The sequence below is a fragment of the Drosophila ficusphila genome, unplaced genomic scaffold, assembly GCF_018152265.1.
Source record: "Drosophila ficusphila isolate 14025-0441.05 unplaced genomic scaffold, ASM1815226v1 contig_286, whole genome shotgun sequence".
In the NCBI taxonomy this organism is placed as follows: Eukaryota; Metazoa; Arthropoda; class Insecta; order Diptera; family Drosophilidae; genus Drosophila; species Drosophila ficusphila.
Window position 1 is genome coordinate 3,040,125 of NW_025064189.1, and position 19,220 is coordinate 3,059,344.

Here is a 19,220-nt window from a genome sequence, read left to right on the forward strand (position 1 = left end):
TGCCAGATAAAATGAAGTATATCTCGCCAGTTAGTCAATATACATATGTGTGTGAGCTTGGATGTTTGAACCAGCGGGGTCATGTGTGTGTGTGTGGAAAAAACAAAACACTTTTCAGCAGGACAACAACAGCAACAACAAGAACAACAACTATAACAACAAACAACTTACATGGGGGGCGGAACAATATTGTTTGTGTCGAAGTTTATCGATAAGTTGTCGTCGTCGTTGTAGCTCCCTGAAAATCGCATCAGCAAAAAGAAAAAAAATAAAGAAAAAACTTAAACGCACAGTGGCGCATAAATTAAATTTCGAGTCGACGTCGACGCGTGGCCATAAAAAATCATAAAAATATATTAAATTTATACGTAATGCTTACACATAAGATCGCTATGAATTCATAAATTCTCCCCGACCGAGAGCATCCTTGTCCGCATCCGCATCCTCATCCGCATCCGCATTTTCTGCCACAAGCAAAACCGTGGCCACAACCACAGCATAACAACGGCATTGACAGTTAAATGAATGACTATGGGGGCAATGCCGTAGTCGAAGCCGATGCCGATGCTATAGCCGGAACTGAGGATAGTCCTCCTTCAGATTTCAGTTCCTGCTGCGGTGTCTGTGCACTCACAGAAATAAAGGGGACCAATGTAAAGACTTTTTAATTTTTTCCATAAGTAAATCAGTTATTTCCAGGTGGGAAATAGGATTAGTTACTCATAACATGCATACATTATTAGCTGTTTAAAAAATTACAATTAAATGTATGACAAGAAAATTTCCTAACTTAAGCTGATTAATTAGATAACCTGATTAACTGATTGCCAATAATTTTACTGTAAATAAATGGAAGCATGAACTGAATCCAACTTTTGTTTAAGCATTTTAAACGCTTCTTCCAATTTAAACAAATTTGTATTAAATAACAAAACCATCAAAGATATTAATTTTCGGCAAAAAACTCCTACATTATTCATCTTTTGAAGCTTGTTAGCTTGTAAATTGCTCGCTCAAAAAAGTGTTAATTGATTATAAAATGCTGTTTAGTAGTTTAGAGAGCGATGAGTTCTCTTGACTCTTGGGTGAAGAAAAAAGCTGAGACTTTTTTTCAGAGTGCCGCTGTGTATGTTGGTCCGCCTGTGGCTCGTGCTCCTCCATCTTGTTTTGCTACGTTTTGTTTGCTTGGGTATAATTTATGCAAATCTGTTAAAGTTTTGCCGTCATCGGGAAAGTTGCCGCTGTCAGTGGCGCTGCATAGTTTTATGGTATGCTGCTCCTCAGAAAATTGTAGGGGGACCGAAGTGTATATTCAATTTGCGTTTGTCTCGTACGAGACTCTGGGAATTGAATTGAACACATCAAATCTGGTATTCTGATTTCGGTTTTATGTTGTCTTGTGGGTTGTGAGAGCAAAGGAATTCAAAACTAACCAGAGTTGGCTCAACATAAAATGTGAAAAGTTTATGATTTGCATATGATGTAGTATTATTTGCGCATATAAAATATGTTGTTACCAGATGTAGGATTCCAAAATTGATTTAACTAGGAAGTGGTAAATTTAAAATATTTATTTAATTTAAAGATACAGAAAATATTGGTAACTATTTGCAAGAGGTATCAACAAAGTCTGTTTAGGATTTTTTTGAGCCTCCTCTTCGTGACTTTTTGTTGCCGTCATTAATATAATAAATAAAATGGGATTCCCGGTCCCGCGAACCCATGCATATATAAGTGCGTACACTAGTTTTACCGTTATATCCTTGTTGTTGTTTTTGACGTTGACATCGGAACAGTTTTTCGCAGTTTCCTCGACTTCGAAGAGGGTTCAGCGGTCTAAGGGCAGTTTTTAATGTTTTTATGCGGCAGGCTGTTTGAGCTTTTGCCGGAGTTTTGCTGAATAGCTTCATATTTATGCAAAGTTATGCGGCTTACAGATAAGTCGGCTAAGTTTTGCCCCCCTCAAAGAGAGGATGGGCCTAGATAAGGTGCGGTCAGAGGATATCGGGCCGGAATGTAATCGATGCCAGAAGTCCGAGCGAAACTTGCGCTAGATTTGCATGAAGAACAGATTGTGGTGTCCATGATCCATGGTATTCCCAACTATATACATCCTGCCGGATGGATGGTCTTCGCCCAGTTATTTATGTGCGGCCCAGGGTCCTTCCTTCAGTGCACTTTTAATTTCACATGACAAACTGTTCCTTCCCTCAGCCATTCTTCTGAAATGTGGGACAAACTTTGGCTCTGCGCTCTCTCTCTGGCAGCAAAACTTGTACCACGTTGCGTATACGCAACAAAGGAAGTGCCACAGGCCCGCAGGACTTGCTTGCTTGAATACCAAGTGAGAGAGGCTCTTCCCGGGCCGCCCAACAACAAGACCAACCATCTGCCACTCTAGCTAATTCCAAATTATATTAAAAACTTTCGTCTGTGTGTTCCTTTGCCTTGCTTTTTCATTATCTGGCGCCCAACAAAGGACCGAGCCTTCCAGCCAGGATGAATATGAAAAATGGCTAACAAACTACGAGTGGCGGCGGGTTAGCCAGGCTGCAGAAATAAACTCTCGCTCCCCGAAATCGCGACCCCGTTAAGGTCCAACGCTATTTGCATTGTCCGCTTGTTGCTACCCCACAAAAAAAAGAGTGGGGGCTAAGCTGAATTACCCTTTCGCCCCACTCCCATTATAAGGGGGCTGTGGCGTTTCGTAATTCGACACTCGGCCGCAGTAATCTTCGGCATTAGTTGCACTGAACTTCATTTGCCCAGTGGCAAGTAACTCGCTCGGAGAAACTGCCACGTGACGCTTGGTCGCCCATTTTGTGCTGTCTATAGTCTCGTAAAAAGGTTAAGGAATGGATACGAAATGCACAGGAGAAATATAAGAAATAAATGGGAATTTATGAGATAAAAATAAGTTAATTTTTAAAAGGTTATTATTGTCTTGTTATAATAATAATGAATGATTGAAAACTCTTTAAGGAAAATCAAAATTAAAAATCTTAATAAATATGTAATACATTATCAAATACCTTTTTTAGTCTGATCAGTTCTATGAATTTAAGTAAGGCTTGATAGACTTTAATTCATTTTATAGTAAAGGAACATAAATGAATGTTTAACCGGTAATTCCTCTAAGTTTTTTTTTCTCTGTGCATGTAAACAACGACAAGCAAAAGCCCGGACTACGTGCCTTTCTCACATTGATTTTTCGCCCATTTTGCCGCCCTGCTTGTTGGATTTTCCGACCTGTCCTCTCCTCCACCTTGCTGGCTGGCAGCACTTGACCGACCTCTTAAATTCGTTTAATGTTTAGTTAGGTCGAGCTTAGAGGCCCGTGCTTCAGCTGACAGGTCACGCTGACCTGGCGGCTCCCAAATTAATGGCCCGCCCTGAAGTGCTCTAAATTTTCCATATTTTTTTCCGTAGCGCACATTTTCCCTAATGAGTTTCGCTCCTACAGTTTCGTATTAAGTGTTCTCGAAATGTAATTATGCGATTTCTGGGCGGGTCCCCTTCTCCCCGCAAACAACTCCTCTGCATGGCAGTCATCTTTATAGACATTTATTTAATAAACTCGCATCCGTGAAATGCTCCTCTCGTTGGTGCCATGAAAAATGCAATTAAATACTTTCGGCTATTAAAATAAAAAAAAAAGAACTTTCCCCCGGAAGAAAGGGTTGAATATTCGGGGCGGGGGTGAAAATGCATTCCGCTCTGTTGCTACAGTGGTCGCCCTGGTGTGACCTAATAAAAAAATTATGCCAAACGAAAGTGAACGCCCAATGGCAAACGAGTTGCAGGGGAATCGAGAGTTGACCCTGTGCAAATTTTACAACCGCCGAAGGGGCAAACGGAGACAGGAAGTATTATATATACGAACTGTGGAATGGTGGCAGCCATTGGCCGATATGCGCACTCAGCACTTATGAGATATTAAGTTGAAAACTTTGCCCGATCCCCCCCAATCCTTCTTCCAGCCTTTCCAGTATCAGTATGCATGGCCACTGTGTCTTTGCCTCTCTGCCTCTTTTATGCTGCCTGACTCAAGTTAAATTGAGCAAAATAATGCGGTCAATTTATAACGAGCAGGCTGCCGCACCACCAGCCAATTGTGGGTGCTGCGGAGAACAAGAGAGATAGTTGCACGTGGAAAAAAAAACATTGCATAAATTGCCCATTCATTAGCAGCTATACAAAACAGTTAAAAACTAATTTTCTGCTTCTTTGTTTAAAATTAAAATTGTTGGAATTAGATATTTTGTTTTTTAAGATTTTAGGAAAATAACCTCTTGGTTTTAATTTCATAAATAAAAAGCAATCAAAATAAAAAACAATTTTTCTATCTTGAATTCAATTCTAAGAAGGATAATAAATTTAATTATAAGTATATTGCGAATTAAATTATAATTTAAATCTTTTAATTATGTGCATAGCAAACTGTATCCTAAAAAGTATGCTATGATTTTTAGCACATTTAATAGAACTTTCCTTTCTTGCAAGATACACTTTAAATAAACACCTTGAAGGTATTTAAGTGCTAACTATTATATTGATAAAATTGAAAATGATTTAAGTGGTCCACTGAATTTTTCTCCATGTGCCTAGGATGTGCATACCGCCATTATTCCATGCTCAGGACCAGTGTCAGGCAGCTTAAACAAAAAGAAATGCCCTGGCTGCTACTTTGTCAGTTTAACTTGTTGTTGGTCTAGCAGGAAATTCGGGTGGCAGTGGGCGATGGCGAAGACGAAGGTGGAGGTGGAGGTGGTGCCTAGGAAGGATCGGTTTGGGGCCAGGACATCAGTGTTCCGACTGGCTGCGGATGCACGGACGTCGTTCGCCTGCTGGTGTCATTTGGCTGTCTCTTTGGTGGCACGCAAGTTTGCAAAATTATGGCATCGAGAGCTGGTTGGTGCCTTTGCCTTTGCCTTTGCAGCTTCTGTCGTCCACCGAACGTCGACTGGCCGCCCTTCCAATTTATAAGGTTAAAGCGAAATTATGGCCAAACGGGCTGACTTGGATGGAACGTGACTGCAGGCGACCTGCTATTGAAAGTGCAAGTGACTTTCTACTGCTATTGGCAAATGACCCAATTTATGGACCGCTTTCCGGTCAACGAAGAGAATCGTTTCGGCTTTTTGGGGGGGAGGGTGGTTGTCACACACACAGTCAAACTCACACTCCTGCCGCAAGGACATGGATTAATTTCGGGTTTCACTTTTTAATGAGTTGCCGAGCGATAAAAGAGAGGAGTGTGGAAAATGTGGAAAACGAGCGATAAGGCCAGCCAAATTGATGGCAAATTAGAGGAAATTCGATTGGCAATTGGCAATTACAGGGGTTGTGTGTGTGTGTATGTGTGTTTGGGTTCGGGTTAAAGTTTGCGAAGTGGGTCATGGAGTGAAATTGAAAACGTTTTGCTTACAAAAACGCCTTACTTGGCTTCCCGTTTGCGTTTACGAGAAGCCTGAGTGAACCCAATTTGGCTTATCCGATACATAAGCTGGGGATTTGCCCGCGGCGGTTCTCAAAAAGCAGGCTTTGTCCGTCAAAACCACAGAACAGCAAACCAAACCCCCTTAAATGTTGAGAACTTTCGAACACGTTGTGCAGCTCAAATTAATTACGCATGAAATTGCAATTAATTGGTTTAAGAACTTGGCAAGTTTATCTTAAAGTTTTTCCACCCCACAAGCAAAGAGTTTAAGTGCTCAGATAAACAAAAAGCACCAAAGTCCTGCAAGGTGTGAGGATAAAAGCGGTGAGGATGCGGGGTTTTTACGTGGTCGTAAGGATGGCCAGGAACTGAAACTGGCTGAAAGAGCAGAGAATCTTGTGAAAGTAAAAACATCAACAAAAAGCGAAAACAAAAGAAAGTGAGAGGGAAAGAGAAAGAGAGCGAGAGTGGTAGAGTGAGAGTGAAAGAGAAAGAGAAAACAATGGTTGCAGGCAGCGCGGCAATAAAAATGGCGCACAAGTTCAGAACTCGAAGCACGTGAGTCGTCCGAGAGGACCTGAAATGTTTATTTGGGTCTGCCTCTGCCGTATGCACACTGATCTCTCTGCATATATTTGTGTGTGTCAGTGTCTGTATGTGTGTGTGTAGGCCATTCTGCAGCAGTGAGAAAAACAATAACAACAACAACAAACACTAGCAACAGCAGGCAGCGCTAATAACAATAACAACAACAGCAACAACAACAACTAAAGAGGCTGAGCAGCAGCTCGACAACGACGACACTGTCACAGTAACCTAGATAGCTCCACAAAATTTCACCCAAAATGTGCCACTTTCGCTTTGACCCAGAGCCGTGGCAACGAAGGGCGGCCATCCATGCAGCCAGCCGTTCAGCCAGTCAGCCAGCCTTTCTGCCAGCCAGCCTTTCTGCCTTTCAACCAACCAAACAGGCAGCCAGTTCAGCAACGGCTGCAGCTGCAGAGCCTCCCAGCGTTTGAGGGTCAATGTGGAGCACACACAGGGAAATATTACCCCAAATTGATCAATAAGTGTGTGCGAGTATATCTTATCTTATCTTTGGCATATCAGCATGACACTTCCAAATGTTCCAGTTATTAGATGAATTAAAAATAAATTACTATTCAAAACCACTTTGGATTTAAAAACACTAAATAAAGTTGTAGTTTCTTGGCAGAAAGTGTAATAAAACGAATTTGTAGCTTTGTTATATTAACACTTTTCCAGTTGTATTTAAAAAACTAAACAAAGCTTAAAAAATAAGTAAAATAAATTACTTAGGTAACTTTAAAAAAAAAGAAAAAAATTTAGAATTAAAAAAAAAAACTATTTCAACAACAACAACTTAAAGGTGTTCTCAATAATTTTATTTTTAATTTTTAAAGAAAGATGTATATTATCTTAATCATTTTGCGACACTAAGATTATTTAAATAGACAGAAATAAAATATAGCCATAATTTTTCTCTGTAAAATCGTAGAAAAGCAGGAGTTTGTGGGTGGCGGGCGGTTGGGCGGTTGACAGGACCAACGGGCCATCGTAAGCCATATAAGAAATCATGCCTGAAATATTGCACTCGTATGTTGCGGTTAAAGTGCAGCAGGCAAGCCGGGAGGCCATGCAACCAAATTGCATCCATGCGTCACACACATGCACACTGGTCGCAATCCCCCTGGGTGACAATGTGTCTGGGTGTGTTTGCTGCAATAGTGTGGGTAAATGTGTAAAACATGCAACGCTGTCTTGTCTGGAACTTGCTGCCTTTACTGCCTTCTGCCCCTGACAAATGGTTTGATTTTAAGCTTAAGTCAACACACATGAACCTAGTTCACCAGTGATGCCAACAACTCATTTAAAAAACTTTAAAAACTTAATAAGTCTAAAGGTAGAATAAAATTCATTATCTCTTAAACCAAAAGTTTTCCATTAAATTAAATAAAAAAGAGAAATTTGTTTAATGAACCTTAAAGACAGCTTTAATTGCTGTATTGTAATTGATCGTAATTGGTTTTTAACTCACAATAAATTCATGCAATTTAATATCGCATTTTCCAGTAAATTTCAACATATTATTTGCATCTGACATATTTAAAACTCAGTCGAATTGGCATTACTTCTGACCCAACTTAACCCTTTCCCACTTCAAATGGTCAGGCAGCGTTTTAAACATGCCACCTTGGGGAAATTTTAAAAATGACAGCAATTTATTTAGACGTCGAGTGTGTGCGAGAGGACGCGAGTGTTGTGAGTGTGTTGTCCTGTGGTCAAAAAGGATTTCAGCGGTCGGCCCCATTGGCAAATATTTAACTTTGGCCAAATTCGCATTGTTGACATTCGCCGCTAACAAATTTCGATGTCAAAGGCGCGTGTTTACGCATAAATAGCTTTGCATAGCTCCTTTGAACTCCCAGCTGTACAAAATGTGGCTTCAATTTTTGGGTTCAGTTTGGTTTTGTGGTCGCTTCCCCCCTTTTTTTTTTTTTTTTTTTGTTTTTATTTTGCGTTAATGCCGGCGCTAAAGGATCCGAATTAATTATGCAAAATGTGACCTAATCCAACAAGGGGCCATGGAATTCCCCCACAGTATTCATGGCTCGCGCTGACTTAACCTTTTCTGATGGCCTTATAAACGTGCTAAAAATAAACAATTTTGGCCACCATTGGGTTCGGTTCATCGCATGTATTTCGAGCATTTCGCCTCAGCCCCGTGGCACTTGACGTGTAAATATTTTATGCCATTTTGCCGACCCAAAAGGGCTTGCTGCTCCGCCTCTTGATTTGGGTTTGGCAATTAGCGAGGGCTTTTCGGCTTTTCCGTTCGTCCGTCCTTTTTACGGCCATCCCATTCTGTTGAAATGTATTAATCTAATGACTTGATGGCTTTCGATGGAAGTGCTGTAAAACCATTTAATTGGCTTAAGCCATTGAATTTGTAAATTTGCCAGTGCTGAAATAGAGCTTATTGTGTTCTGTTTTGCTTATTGGTGGCTTTAAGGCATTTAATTTTGTTTACTTGCTAAGAGTTTGTCAAAATTATTAAAGCTTTAATTTTATGAATATTCAGTAAAGTAAAAGAAAAATAATATATATGTCTTGAACATTTATCTTTTAAACTTCTGAACTCACACTTTATCTAAGAGTATTATTCTCCTTTTATCATTCATTAAAGTAGTAATTTATTTCTTTGAAAAACCATTTTTTTTGTTTTATTTTTGTAGATGTACATATTGCTGACACACTTTTCTTTCGGCTTAAGTTTCATGTAATTGCCAAGTAAGTTCAAAGTAACTGGCACCCAAACTCCTTGACACTGAACCAACTTTGAACTCCGCAAAGGCCAAAGATCAACTTTGCTCGACTTTCGATTCACTTTCAATACGTTTGTCAATCGGCCAGTGGCCAAGATGTCATGTGTAACGCCACAAAATTGCTAAAAAGGTCCAGTTTGGGTCACGTCCATCAACCCTTCTGCCTTTGCCTTTGCCCTTCACCCTTCACTTTGTGGCAGCACACTCAGTCCCTTGAAAACCCACACGGCGTATGAGTGTTTTCCCTTCAGTTGCCGGAAAGCTCAAAGAGTTCGGGGGAATCGCAGTTCTCTTTGCACTTCGCCCACATCACTTTTGGTCACTCCCTCATCATGTCGGTCGGTCGAGCCGTCCAACTGTCCGCACACAAATGAGTCAACAGTTTGGTGGCCAACGTGGGAAACTGTCGGTCGGCTCGAGCACACAGCTCAAAAATTTCCGCCGGAGTAGCCGGCGAATTTTCCCCGATTGGCTCGAGTCGACTTGACGCCTGGAAGTATGCAAACGCAATTCGATGCAAAGCGACGCCACGCTTTTTGGCCCCAATCCAATGGATAAAAAAGAAGGGGTTGTGGGTGGGGCTTTCCCCGAGATTTTCCTCCGCCAATGCAGTCGTGCTGAATTTATTGTATTTGTTGTGCGAAATTAAATAAAAATTGAATTATGTTTATATCCGCCAGTTGCTGTTATTGTTGGCTCTATAATAGCGCGCTTTGTTTGCCATCCTCGAGTGTGTTCGCCTGTCTCGCTGTCTCTCTATCTGTCTGTCTGTCCATCTGTCTATATAGCAATGTCTCCATGATCTCTGTCGCTATGTCTTCCCGCGTTGCCCCCGCGCCGTCTGTTTTTCATTTTGCATAATAAATTGCATTTTCCATGCCAGTGAGTCGCCTCTCCACGCGCCGTTCACTGTTTGTTTGGCTGAGTGTCGTCGTCGCCGAACGGCTTCTGCTGCTTTTCCACCCCCCACCCCCCATTTCCCATCTCCATTGGCAACTCCTCTTGGTCTTTTGGCCCCCTGATTTTTCCACCTCTTCCACCATTTTCCAGCCGCCCCCCTGCAGAGCATGCAGCGGGTTGCATTGGAGTCGTATTTGCCGTGTGCTCCTGCCTCCGCTCTTTATTCCGACCTGCTCTTTTTTTTTTACAGCGCCTGTGAACGCGGTTTTGCATTAATCTCATTTCATTGCCCTGGCTTGTTCTACAAGCGGCTTCACCTTCTCCGACCTTTGTTTTCGCAGCAAAAAATAAAAAAAAACTCCAGTGAGAAAAAATCGTAATCCGTTTTAAATTATTTCAAGCCACAAACAAAGCAATTGCTATCTGAGCGCTCCTATTTAATTTAAATTGGGTTTGTGATTTAACTGCGAATAAATAAAGCTGTGAATTCTCAATTAAAGAAGAAGGTAACAAATCACACAGTAAATTTGAATAATATTTCTCTCGACCATGAAAAGTATGAATGTTTAATTTTTATTTGCAAATTCAATTCGCATTATTCAAATTAATGATTCCCATACAATTTTCTGATAAATCAAAAGGCTTTCATTTGATTACAATCTTGAATGGTTTGTTAAATTTAATAAAACTTTTTCTCCGTGCGGCAGCCGGTTCTCCTCCACCGCCTTTCGAATTTTTTCTTTCTGTTTGATGGTTCCTGTAAATCTGGCAGAGGTCCTCCAAACCAGCATAACCCAACTGATTCATCCGGGGCACAGCTGCTTCCGCTTGTACGCGCTAAATCAATTTGCTGTTTAAGCTCTGCCAGCTGTCGGCGGTTGGAGCACCTTTTTGGCTTTCACATCAGCGTCAGTCAAAGGGAAAATGTTCGCTAAGACGACGCCTCTTTTCCCGTCTTCCCGTCTTTCCTCTCCCGTTTTCCTCGTTTTTCCATCAACTTTTTTTGCGTGCATGCTGCCGTTAAGTGATTTTCATGAGTTTAACGAAGTGGTTTCCACCGCCCTGCTGCTTCACTCCTTTAAAAACAGCCGGTCCGTACAAAGAAAAAGAAGCCCACAATAACAACAATAACAAACAACAAGGAGACGAGGGCGACGTTTTCTTTTTATATTTTTCCCAGCTTGCGCCTTTGACTCATCGTGCACAAAAACTCAGCATGATGACGCTGGGAAATTCGTTTTTCCCTTCACTCCCTAACGTACACCCTTTTTTTTGTTTTGCTGGGTAAGCTCAACATGTTTGCCAAATGTAATTACGCATACACTTACGCTGATAAATTCATGGCAACAAAGTAAGGGGGAATATGCAAAGCTTAAGTTTAAATACCCTTTGAAAAACTTTACTGAGGTTTTAAAATGTGTCAGTGATTTTTTTGAGGATCTTAAAAAAAAACAAAAACTATAACTTCTTTAATTTAATTCAATACATTCATTATGTATACGACACGTGTTACAAATGAATTTAAAGTGTTTAACTTTCAAACAAGAAGTAATTCAAGCTCCTTAAAATTGTCGCAAATTGTGTCACTGATCTTTTTGAAATCTTGAATTAATAACTATGTATATTACTTGTATAATTGAATATAATACAAAGCTTCATTACGTATACGACACGTGTTACAAATACATTTTAGTGTTTAATTTTCATGCAAGAAATAATTCCAGCTTCTTAAAATGGTCACAAGTTGTGATTTTTATTGAGATCTCGAATTAATAACTACCTATTATTTGTTTAATTTAATTCAATGTAAAAATTTATTACGTATACGACACGTGATAGAAATACATTTTAGTGTTTAGTTTCAACACAAAAAGGAATTATTCCAGCTCTTTAAAAACCTTTGGCGTATAATTTATTAATACTATTTTAGAATAATAGAAATTTTAATTACTTTTACTTGATGCTTTGCATAAATTCTCCTAATGGTTATTTTATAACAAACTAAAGTTACAACAATTTGTGGTTTATCATAAAAAAACTGATTAAATATAATTAAAAATTCAACATTACCCATTAGCGAAAGAGTGTAGCAAAGTCGGAAGCCCTAAAAATGTTGCAAAACAATAGATTTTTGAGTGTTGCCACTTTGTTCTACAATTTTATTGCGCGAATTTCGAGGAAAAAAACGGCGGCAACAACAACAATAAAAGCCACGCCAGCAACAGTGGCATCATAACAAATGGAGCTCCCTTCAAAGAGTTGCCCTTTTTGTCTGTTCACGTCACAAGCCACACGCCACGCCCCCCGATCCCGCCCATCCCCCCTACCCTACCTAAATGTGTGTGTGTGAATGTGAGTTTGTGTGCGAGTTGTTTGATGCGCACATTTGAGCAATTTCAGCGGGATGCTGCTGTTTGTTTATGCTGCTGCAAATGTGTTTGTCTGTGTGTATGTGTGTGTGTGTGTTTGGGAGTGTGAGTGAGTGCGGCGCGTGTCAAAATTGGTTAAACGTGAGTGGCTTTCGTTTTGCCACTCGGCTGCTGCTGTTCGCTGTTGTCTGTTGCCAAAAAAGAGACCGAAAAGAGCGAATCCCGCTGCTCGCGAGGATTTCGGGCATGACCTGGGCCAAAGGTCGCTTCGCTGTCCGTTTAGGCAAATTAGCTGCGTGAGCCATTGGTTCTGCCCTGCCATTCTGCCATCTGCCATTCGTCCTTTGGAGGTTCTGACTCGCTGGCCGACTGACTGACTGGGTCATAAATCATCCCAAGACGGAATGGCAGTGGAAAGTGGCTCGGTTCACAGGGATCTACAAAGCTCTGCTCACGGGCTTAATCAAGCAAATGGCTAGCACAAATCGGGAGCTCGTTTATTTTAAGCTGCCTCATAAGCAAGTCTAATTTTCTGCCATTCCCAGTGAGTTATCGTTTTGCGGTCTTCTGCCGGGGGAGTCAAGCAGCCAATGCAGGTTAAATGCTTTCGAGCAGTGGTTTACACAGTCGAGGATTCCGGAGAACACAACAAAATCAGAATTTTAAATATCTTTACAGAGTAGCAATGTTTACAGAAGTAGCAATGCTTGTAATATGTAGATGAAGGGTTAATAGTTTTAATAAAGAATATGCATGCAACATGCTAAGTTTTAATGCAAGTACAAAAATCCCAAAATTATTAAATGTTGGATTTGACTATATGTTCAAAAAACTTATTTAAAAAGTTATACATTTATTTTTGCAATATTTCCATTTGTTGAAAAAGGACTCTTGATTTCATACTTTATCCTCTGAAGGAGATCAGTCCAAATATTGGTTTATAACACACAGGCTTATTGTCATGCAAAAGAAATCCAATCTTTTATTCAAATAAACATGCAATGCAAAAAATATTTTATATTTTTGCAGCACTACGGGTAATCTCGGTCTTATCATATTAATTCCATTGGCTTTTCCAAAACGTTGACATGGAGATGCTCATTTCGGAAAATATACATGCCGTGACTTTTGCCAACCCACTTGCAAATGCAGATGTTGCTGATGTTGAAGCGGCAAAACAAAAGCTGTCAACAACAAGTTGCCGGACAAAAGACGCCGCTGTCCGCTGCACATGCTCCGCAACAGCCTGGCTTTTGTGTGTGTGTCTGGTGGTGTGGTAGTGGGCCAGGATGGCCAGCAGCAATCCTCCAATCCGGCAGCTCGACAATCCGGCAATCCGACAATCCAGCAATCCGACAATCCGGCAGTGGCCAACTAGCAAACTAGCAAACTAGCAGGCAAAGGCGAACAATCGCCCCGACTTGTATGGGGGAACTCTTGACAAATAGCGCCTGGTTGGTCACAGCTGGTGGCGCATTCCGTCGGACAGATGTTCCTGTCACTCCGTATCCGTGTCTCCGAGTCCTTAGTCCTCGTTCCTCGGTCCACAGTCCTTAGTCCTCGTTCCAATGTTTGTGAGTGCATGGTGGCTCGCTCATAAAACCAAATTTCTAAACAATCTGCGTTTGGCAATCTTATGGCACTCTGTCGACGTTGCCGCTGCGGAACTTTATTGAAATGTTTGGCAGTTTTTCGTGTCCTACTCAATTTGTGTCACACGAAGAGATAGAGAAAGCAATTGGTGGGCTGAAGGGAGCGGGGAAAAGGGGGAAAGACAGGCTGCCCGTGTTGCAATTTTGATTTTTGCAATTTTCCATAGCACACTTTTTCGGGCCATATGTGTATATGTGTGTGTTTGTGTTTGTGTTACATGTAAAAGCAAATTTTGTCGATTATACACCGAAAATTGTGCCATGAACAATAATGACGAGTCGCCCGTCATTATTTCCCCAATGTGTGCATGTCTGCGACATTGGCAATTCATTGAATTTCGATTGAAATTCAATTGGATCATAATTCAAATTTGCCACTGAAAGTAGCCCACGGGATTTGGCCATTTTATTCCACCAGGGGAGCAGTCGAGCATGAGCGAGGCAATAACCAGAACTTTTCACAGCGATGCGATGCGATGCGAAATCGAAGATAAATAAATGCTTCGAATAAGCAATAATCCCCCCACAAGAAAAAAAGAAAAATACTGTGAATCGTGCGCGATGGGCGTGGAATAGATAAAGATAACCCCAAAGGAAAGGGCCAGGGCAATATAAACATTTGTACATAATATAAATCGTTTCGGGGGTCCGTTTCCTTCTTATCGGCCAACTGTTTCTCATTTATACATCATAAGCAGTTTTAGTGGGGCGTCTCTTTCGGTGAATTGAATGCGGGCGGCAAATATGTTTTTCTTTTGCCTCTGCGTGTTTTCCTTATTGTTGGTTTAGTCATAAAAAATCTCTTATCTTGAATCCGACCCTCCCATTATTTTCACATGAATAAGATATTTTTTATTTCCCAAATCAATATTTTTTGAGGATTATAAACAACAAATTGTGATTATCGCAGAGCTCTTGTTTTTGAAAGTAGTCGTAAATATTAGATGACACTTCGTTATGTCTTTGTTGTTGACAAATTTTCAGAACCTTTTTATTTCAAATGAGAGAAAACACTAAAAACTTGACTGATAGTTTGGTGGGGCAGCAATTTTAATATTTCACATTGCTTCTATAACTTTTGCCAGCACTTATCTCTGATTGTCATAACAATTGTCACACTGGGGTAGGTTGTGGCTAAGCAAAAACTGTGCAAATCATTATCGTTCGCAGACTGCTGCATCTGTGCAAACATGGCAAATGGCAAAGCAAACGACAATTAATTCTGCCCACTACTGCAGTGGACGGTGGTCGCATCTAAGTCGACGACTTGCCACAAATAAAATACAAACGCTGACTCAGTTCATCAGCAGGGGAACAGTTGAACATTTGAACAGTTTGCTGCTCTGCACACACTAACCAAAACGAAAACAAACCAAAACCGAGCTCAACCTGAAACAAAAATAGAAACAGGAATGGAAATGAAAATAGAAACTGAAACAGAATCTGAGAGGGAAACCAAACAACGAACCAACGACAGCATTCTAAAAACACAAAAGCTCCAGCGAATAGCAAATAGAAAGACAAAAGTTGCTTGCCATCTGCCAAATGGACAGGAATTTATAAATTAAACCAAAACAATGAGCAAAGATTAACAACAGTAACCGTCAAAGCGTCGTATAAAACTGAAATTTCGGTGACAATGGCAATGATAGTTTGTTTAGTTAACATTTTTTATTTTTTTTGCTTTTCTATGTGCACTAAAAGAAGAAAAATATGAAATATTTGAAAAGAAATTTTAAAGCAAGCAATCATATATTTTACTAAATTTCTTTTGATGGTGAATTTATAAAAAACCATATTAAGCTTTTAATTTCTAAATATTAAAAATTTATAAGACGATATAAAAGACATTGTAAAGGTTAAGTTTCATAAAATAAATTATAAAATAAAACGAGAAATTATAATTTTGCATAATAAAAAGTATTCGTATTTTAGCAATTACATATTTTTTCTTACCAAAGAAAAAGTACGATTTTTTTTTATCTTTTAAATTTGTAGAATTCATTTACATCAGGAATTAAAAATGCTTTGCTTATTGCTTTCTTAAAATCAGGTTACCAAAGTAGGGCCTTAAAGGTATAAAACATATTTTACAAAAGGATGCATGTCCTTATTTCTGTGAGTGCTTGTAATAAAATGGAGGAGAATCGCGGAGCAATCGTTGATGGCGACTTTAGGTTTGACTGTCACAATGCCGGCGACTTGACGGCCGCGGCGGCGTCGGCGACTGTAAATGTGACGGCAACAATTACACAGACAGAGGCATGGGGAAACGCTAAGGCAAATACAGACACAGACACACACACACTCACACACACATACAGCCATACTGTACTCATGTGCCGAGCTTTGTTGCCATAACGGAAATGGACGCCATGTCGGATGTTTGAGGAAATGTTCGTGTAGTTGTAACGGCATCGCCGAGAATGTGTTTGCGTTTCCCCATTGCTCTACAAAGTCATAGATGTGGTCTATTAGTTGGGCGACTGTTTTAAAACATTAAATTATATTGTCGTTTGAAAGAGTAGTAGTAGTTGAATGGCATTGTCGACTATTCCGATTGTTATTAGTTTGCCGCCTGCCTCCACTCTCATGCAATCGAAATTAATTGGAATATGTGGCGGAAATTATGGCTTTGACGTTCTATTTAATTGAAGTTTTCGGGTCAAAGCAGAAGTAAACAAACATCAGCCTTATTGGTTTATAATACTGTTTCCTGCTTTATAAATATTGATTTGAAGTTTCAGTTATTAAATATGCAACGGGAAAAATACACAGAAATCAGTTCCATTGTTTTTTAATTTAAACAGTTTAAATTTAAATATTTACTTAGCCTTTGTGAACATTGTTTTATAATTTTTTTGTTCTTTTTACAATCAGGTAATTTATTAACTGAATTCAATTTTTTTCGCGTTGCAGAAATTGACAGTTTTATCATATATTCATTCCGTTCTTAAGGAATTCCGTATTCGTAATCTGGACACATCGACATCCAGTATGCCAGAGTAACCAAACCATTGGCAAACATATAGAAGATCTTTCCGCACACTAACTCACTATTCATATGCAGTCCGACACTCATGATGTGAGTGTGTCTGCTGTTTGTTTGTTCGTTTGTTTGTTTGTTTGCTGAACGAGCGGGCGAGTGCGAATGTGAATGCAAGCGGGGCGTTTGCGTAAATGAATGATCCCAGTCGAGTTGAGTCGAACTGAACCGACTTCCATTGCGGGGCAGCCAGGGTCTCGACTTAAGATTGCACTTAAAGAAAATAAAGTAATTAAATTTTACCTAATATATATAAGTAAAAGCATAATAAGTATCTTTTTTATTTAAGGGAAGTGCTATTGCTATTGGGCTTTGAGCTGATTTAAAATCATATTTATTTAAACTTTTCAGGAATTAAATATTTTTTATAATTATTAATATTTTATATTTAGTTTGTATCTAACTCTCAACTAAATAAACGTCTCCTTTCGTGTTGAACCATGTTAAAACGCATCTTAACATTTAATTTTCCGTGCAACAACGCCGCGCACGCATGGCTGGCGTAGACTCTTGCCACGCCCCCTTCGCCCCTCTTGAATGTTAAGTGTGCTCGCCATGCATGCGTATGAGTAACGAGAGTGAGAGTACGGGTGAGTGGGCTAAAGTGGGCGGCTGCTGTGGGCGGCGAGGGCGTGGCAGTGGCTGCTCCGCGGCTAGCGCTAAGAGGTAAGATGGGGTAAGAGGGGCAAGAGCGTCAAGAGCACTGGTGTTCAAGTGTTTGATGTATTACAAAATACGTATACGCAACCACAACCTACAATTACAATGCCAAGTGTCGGTTAGGTATTTCTTGTTCACTCTCTCGGTCGCTCATTCATCTCCGCTAAGTAAGTGTTTGTGAATTCACGTTTATGCGGCGGCTTTTTGCAAGGAAAGAATTCATGTAATGTTGTAAACATATTGTGTTATACAACTAAGTTATTTTGTAGCTTACGGAATGAAAATTCAACTAAATGCATAGTCATGGAGGTCCCTTAAATGTATTTAGTTTTAGTTATTTTAAAAATGACATGGTATTTTAAACTAAAATAATTTAGTTATTTATGATTGACTTTTGTTGCTTAACAATATTTAAATTTATTAAATTTTGAATCCATGAAATCTCCAGCATAATCTAATAATGTGTAAGAAATGTAATCAAACGGATAAAATAGTTTGCACTGCATTTTATTAATACCCACGCACGCTTGGTTGTTTTTATTTGCAGCTTATTAATAGCACACACGATAATTACCAAAGAATGGGCTCTACTCTTTCACTTTCACTCTTTCACCAGCACACATTCTCTATTAAATTGCCGCAAGTGGCCATTTATTTACATATTTGCGCTGAGTGGCACACTTCAAACTTGGCCCTTCTGTTGTTTTTGCCGGCGCTACTTTATGGTTATTGTTTTTGCCAGGGACCCAGTGTGTTGTCATTGTTGCTGGCACTTTGCGTCATTTCAGGCAATTTATGAGTTTATTGAATAGCTCGCAGAACAGCGTAGCGTAGTCGTAGCGCTTGTGTGCCTTTAATTGGCACTTCTTGGCGCATGTCATCAGCTGTTGTTAATGTTAATTGAGGCCCACCCCGCCTGCGAGTAGCTTCAATGCATGCAAATAATCGCAGCCAGTGGATATTAGAACAGTCGTTGGCGCTATAATTGCAACACAATTTGCATAAACATTTTCGCCGCCTGAGAAAGGCCAACTCCGCAGCATCTGCGAGTCCCTTTTAAATGGGCGGCGTGTGCCCAATTAACGCAAATTGCGAATGCAAAAGCCATTCACTCGTTTTCGGGGGGCCTCGTGAGTTCGCCAGTTTGTGTGTTTGTGCTGTTTTATTGCCATCCCAAAAACGCGCCTGTTTGGCTTAGATAAGGACTCTGTTCTGGAACCGCAATGCAACGCAGTCACCGTGCAGCGACGTCGAGGAGAAGGAGTAACAACTTCCTGTTGCCATGGCGGCATACAGTGCGTATGCTTAACTTGATTAGCGCCAATTAGTCGACAGTCGTCGTCGTCGTCTCGCATAAAGCCGCGAATTAGCGCATTTCAGCTGTGAATAATCTACGCCTCTCTAATCCTTTGGTCGGTTTATGCAAAAGCATAAATAATAAACGATCTGGATTTATCGTGGTTGTGAATTTCAAATTTAGTGCGCCTTTTGCCAGAAAAACATGCCACGGGAATTAATTTCAATGGTTTCTAAATAGGAAAAATGTTCCCGCAGTTGCTAAAAACATAATTTAGTTGTTGTATTTTTGGCAATTAATATCAATAAAATGTTTGGCAATTTTAGGCAATATATTTATTTGAAATAAAACATAGTTTAATTAAAATTTAAATTACTGCTCTCATTTGTAAAGAATGCTTTTGGTTGAATAGTATTTATGAATAAATATCTTTGATTTTGTTTCAATTTTGAACAATTTAGACCTTAATTTGTTTAATTAGTCAATCAAGTGTAATGATAAATACCAAC

At 39.9% G+C, this 19,220-nt stretch overlaps 1 protein-coding gene across 6 annotated transcripts in view; it reads left to right on the forward strand.

The window, feature by feature from the left end:
* Window positions 1–19,220, forward strand: part of LOC108089405 (palmitoyltransferase app) — a 63,921-nt gene that overhangs the window by 27,927 nt on the left and 16,774 nt on the right. The gene's annotated exons all lie outside the window — the stretch shown is intronic.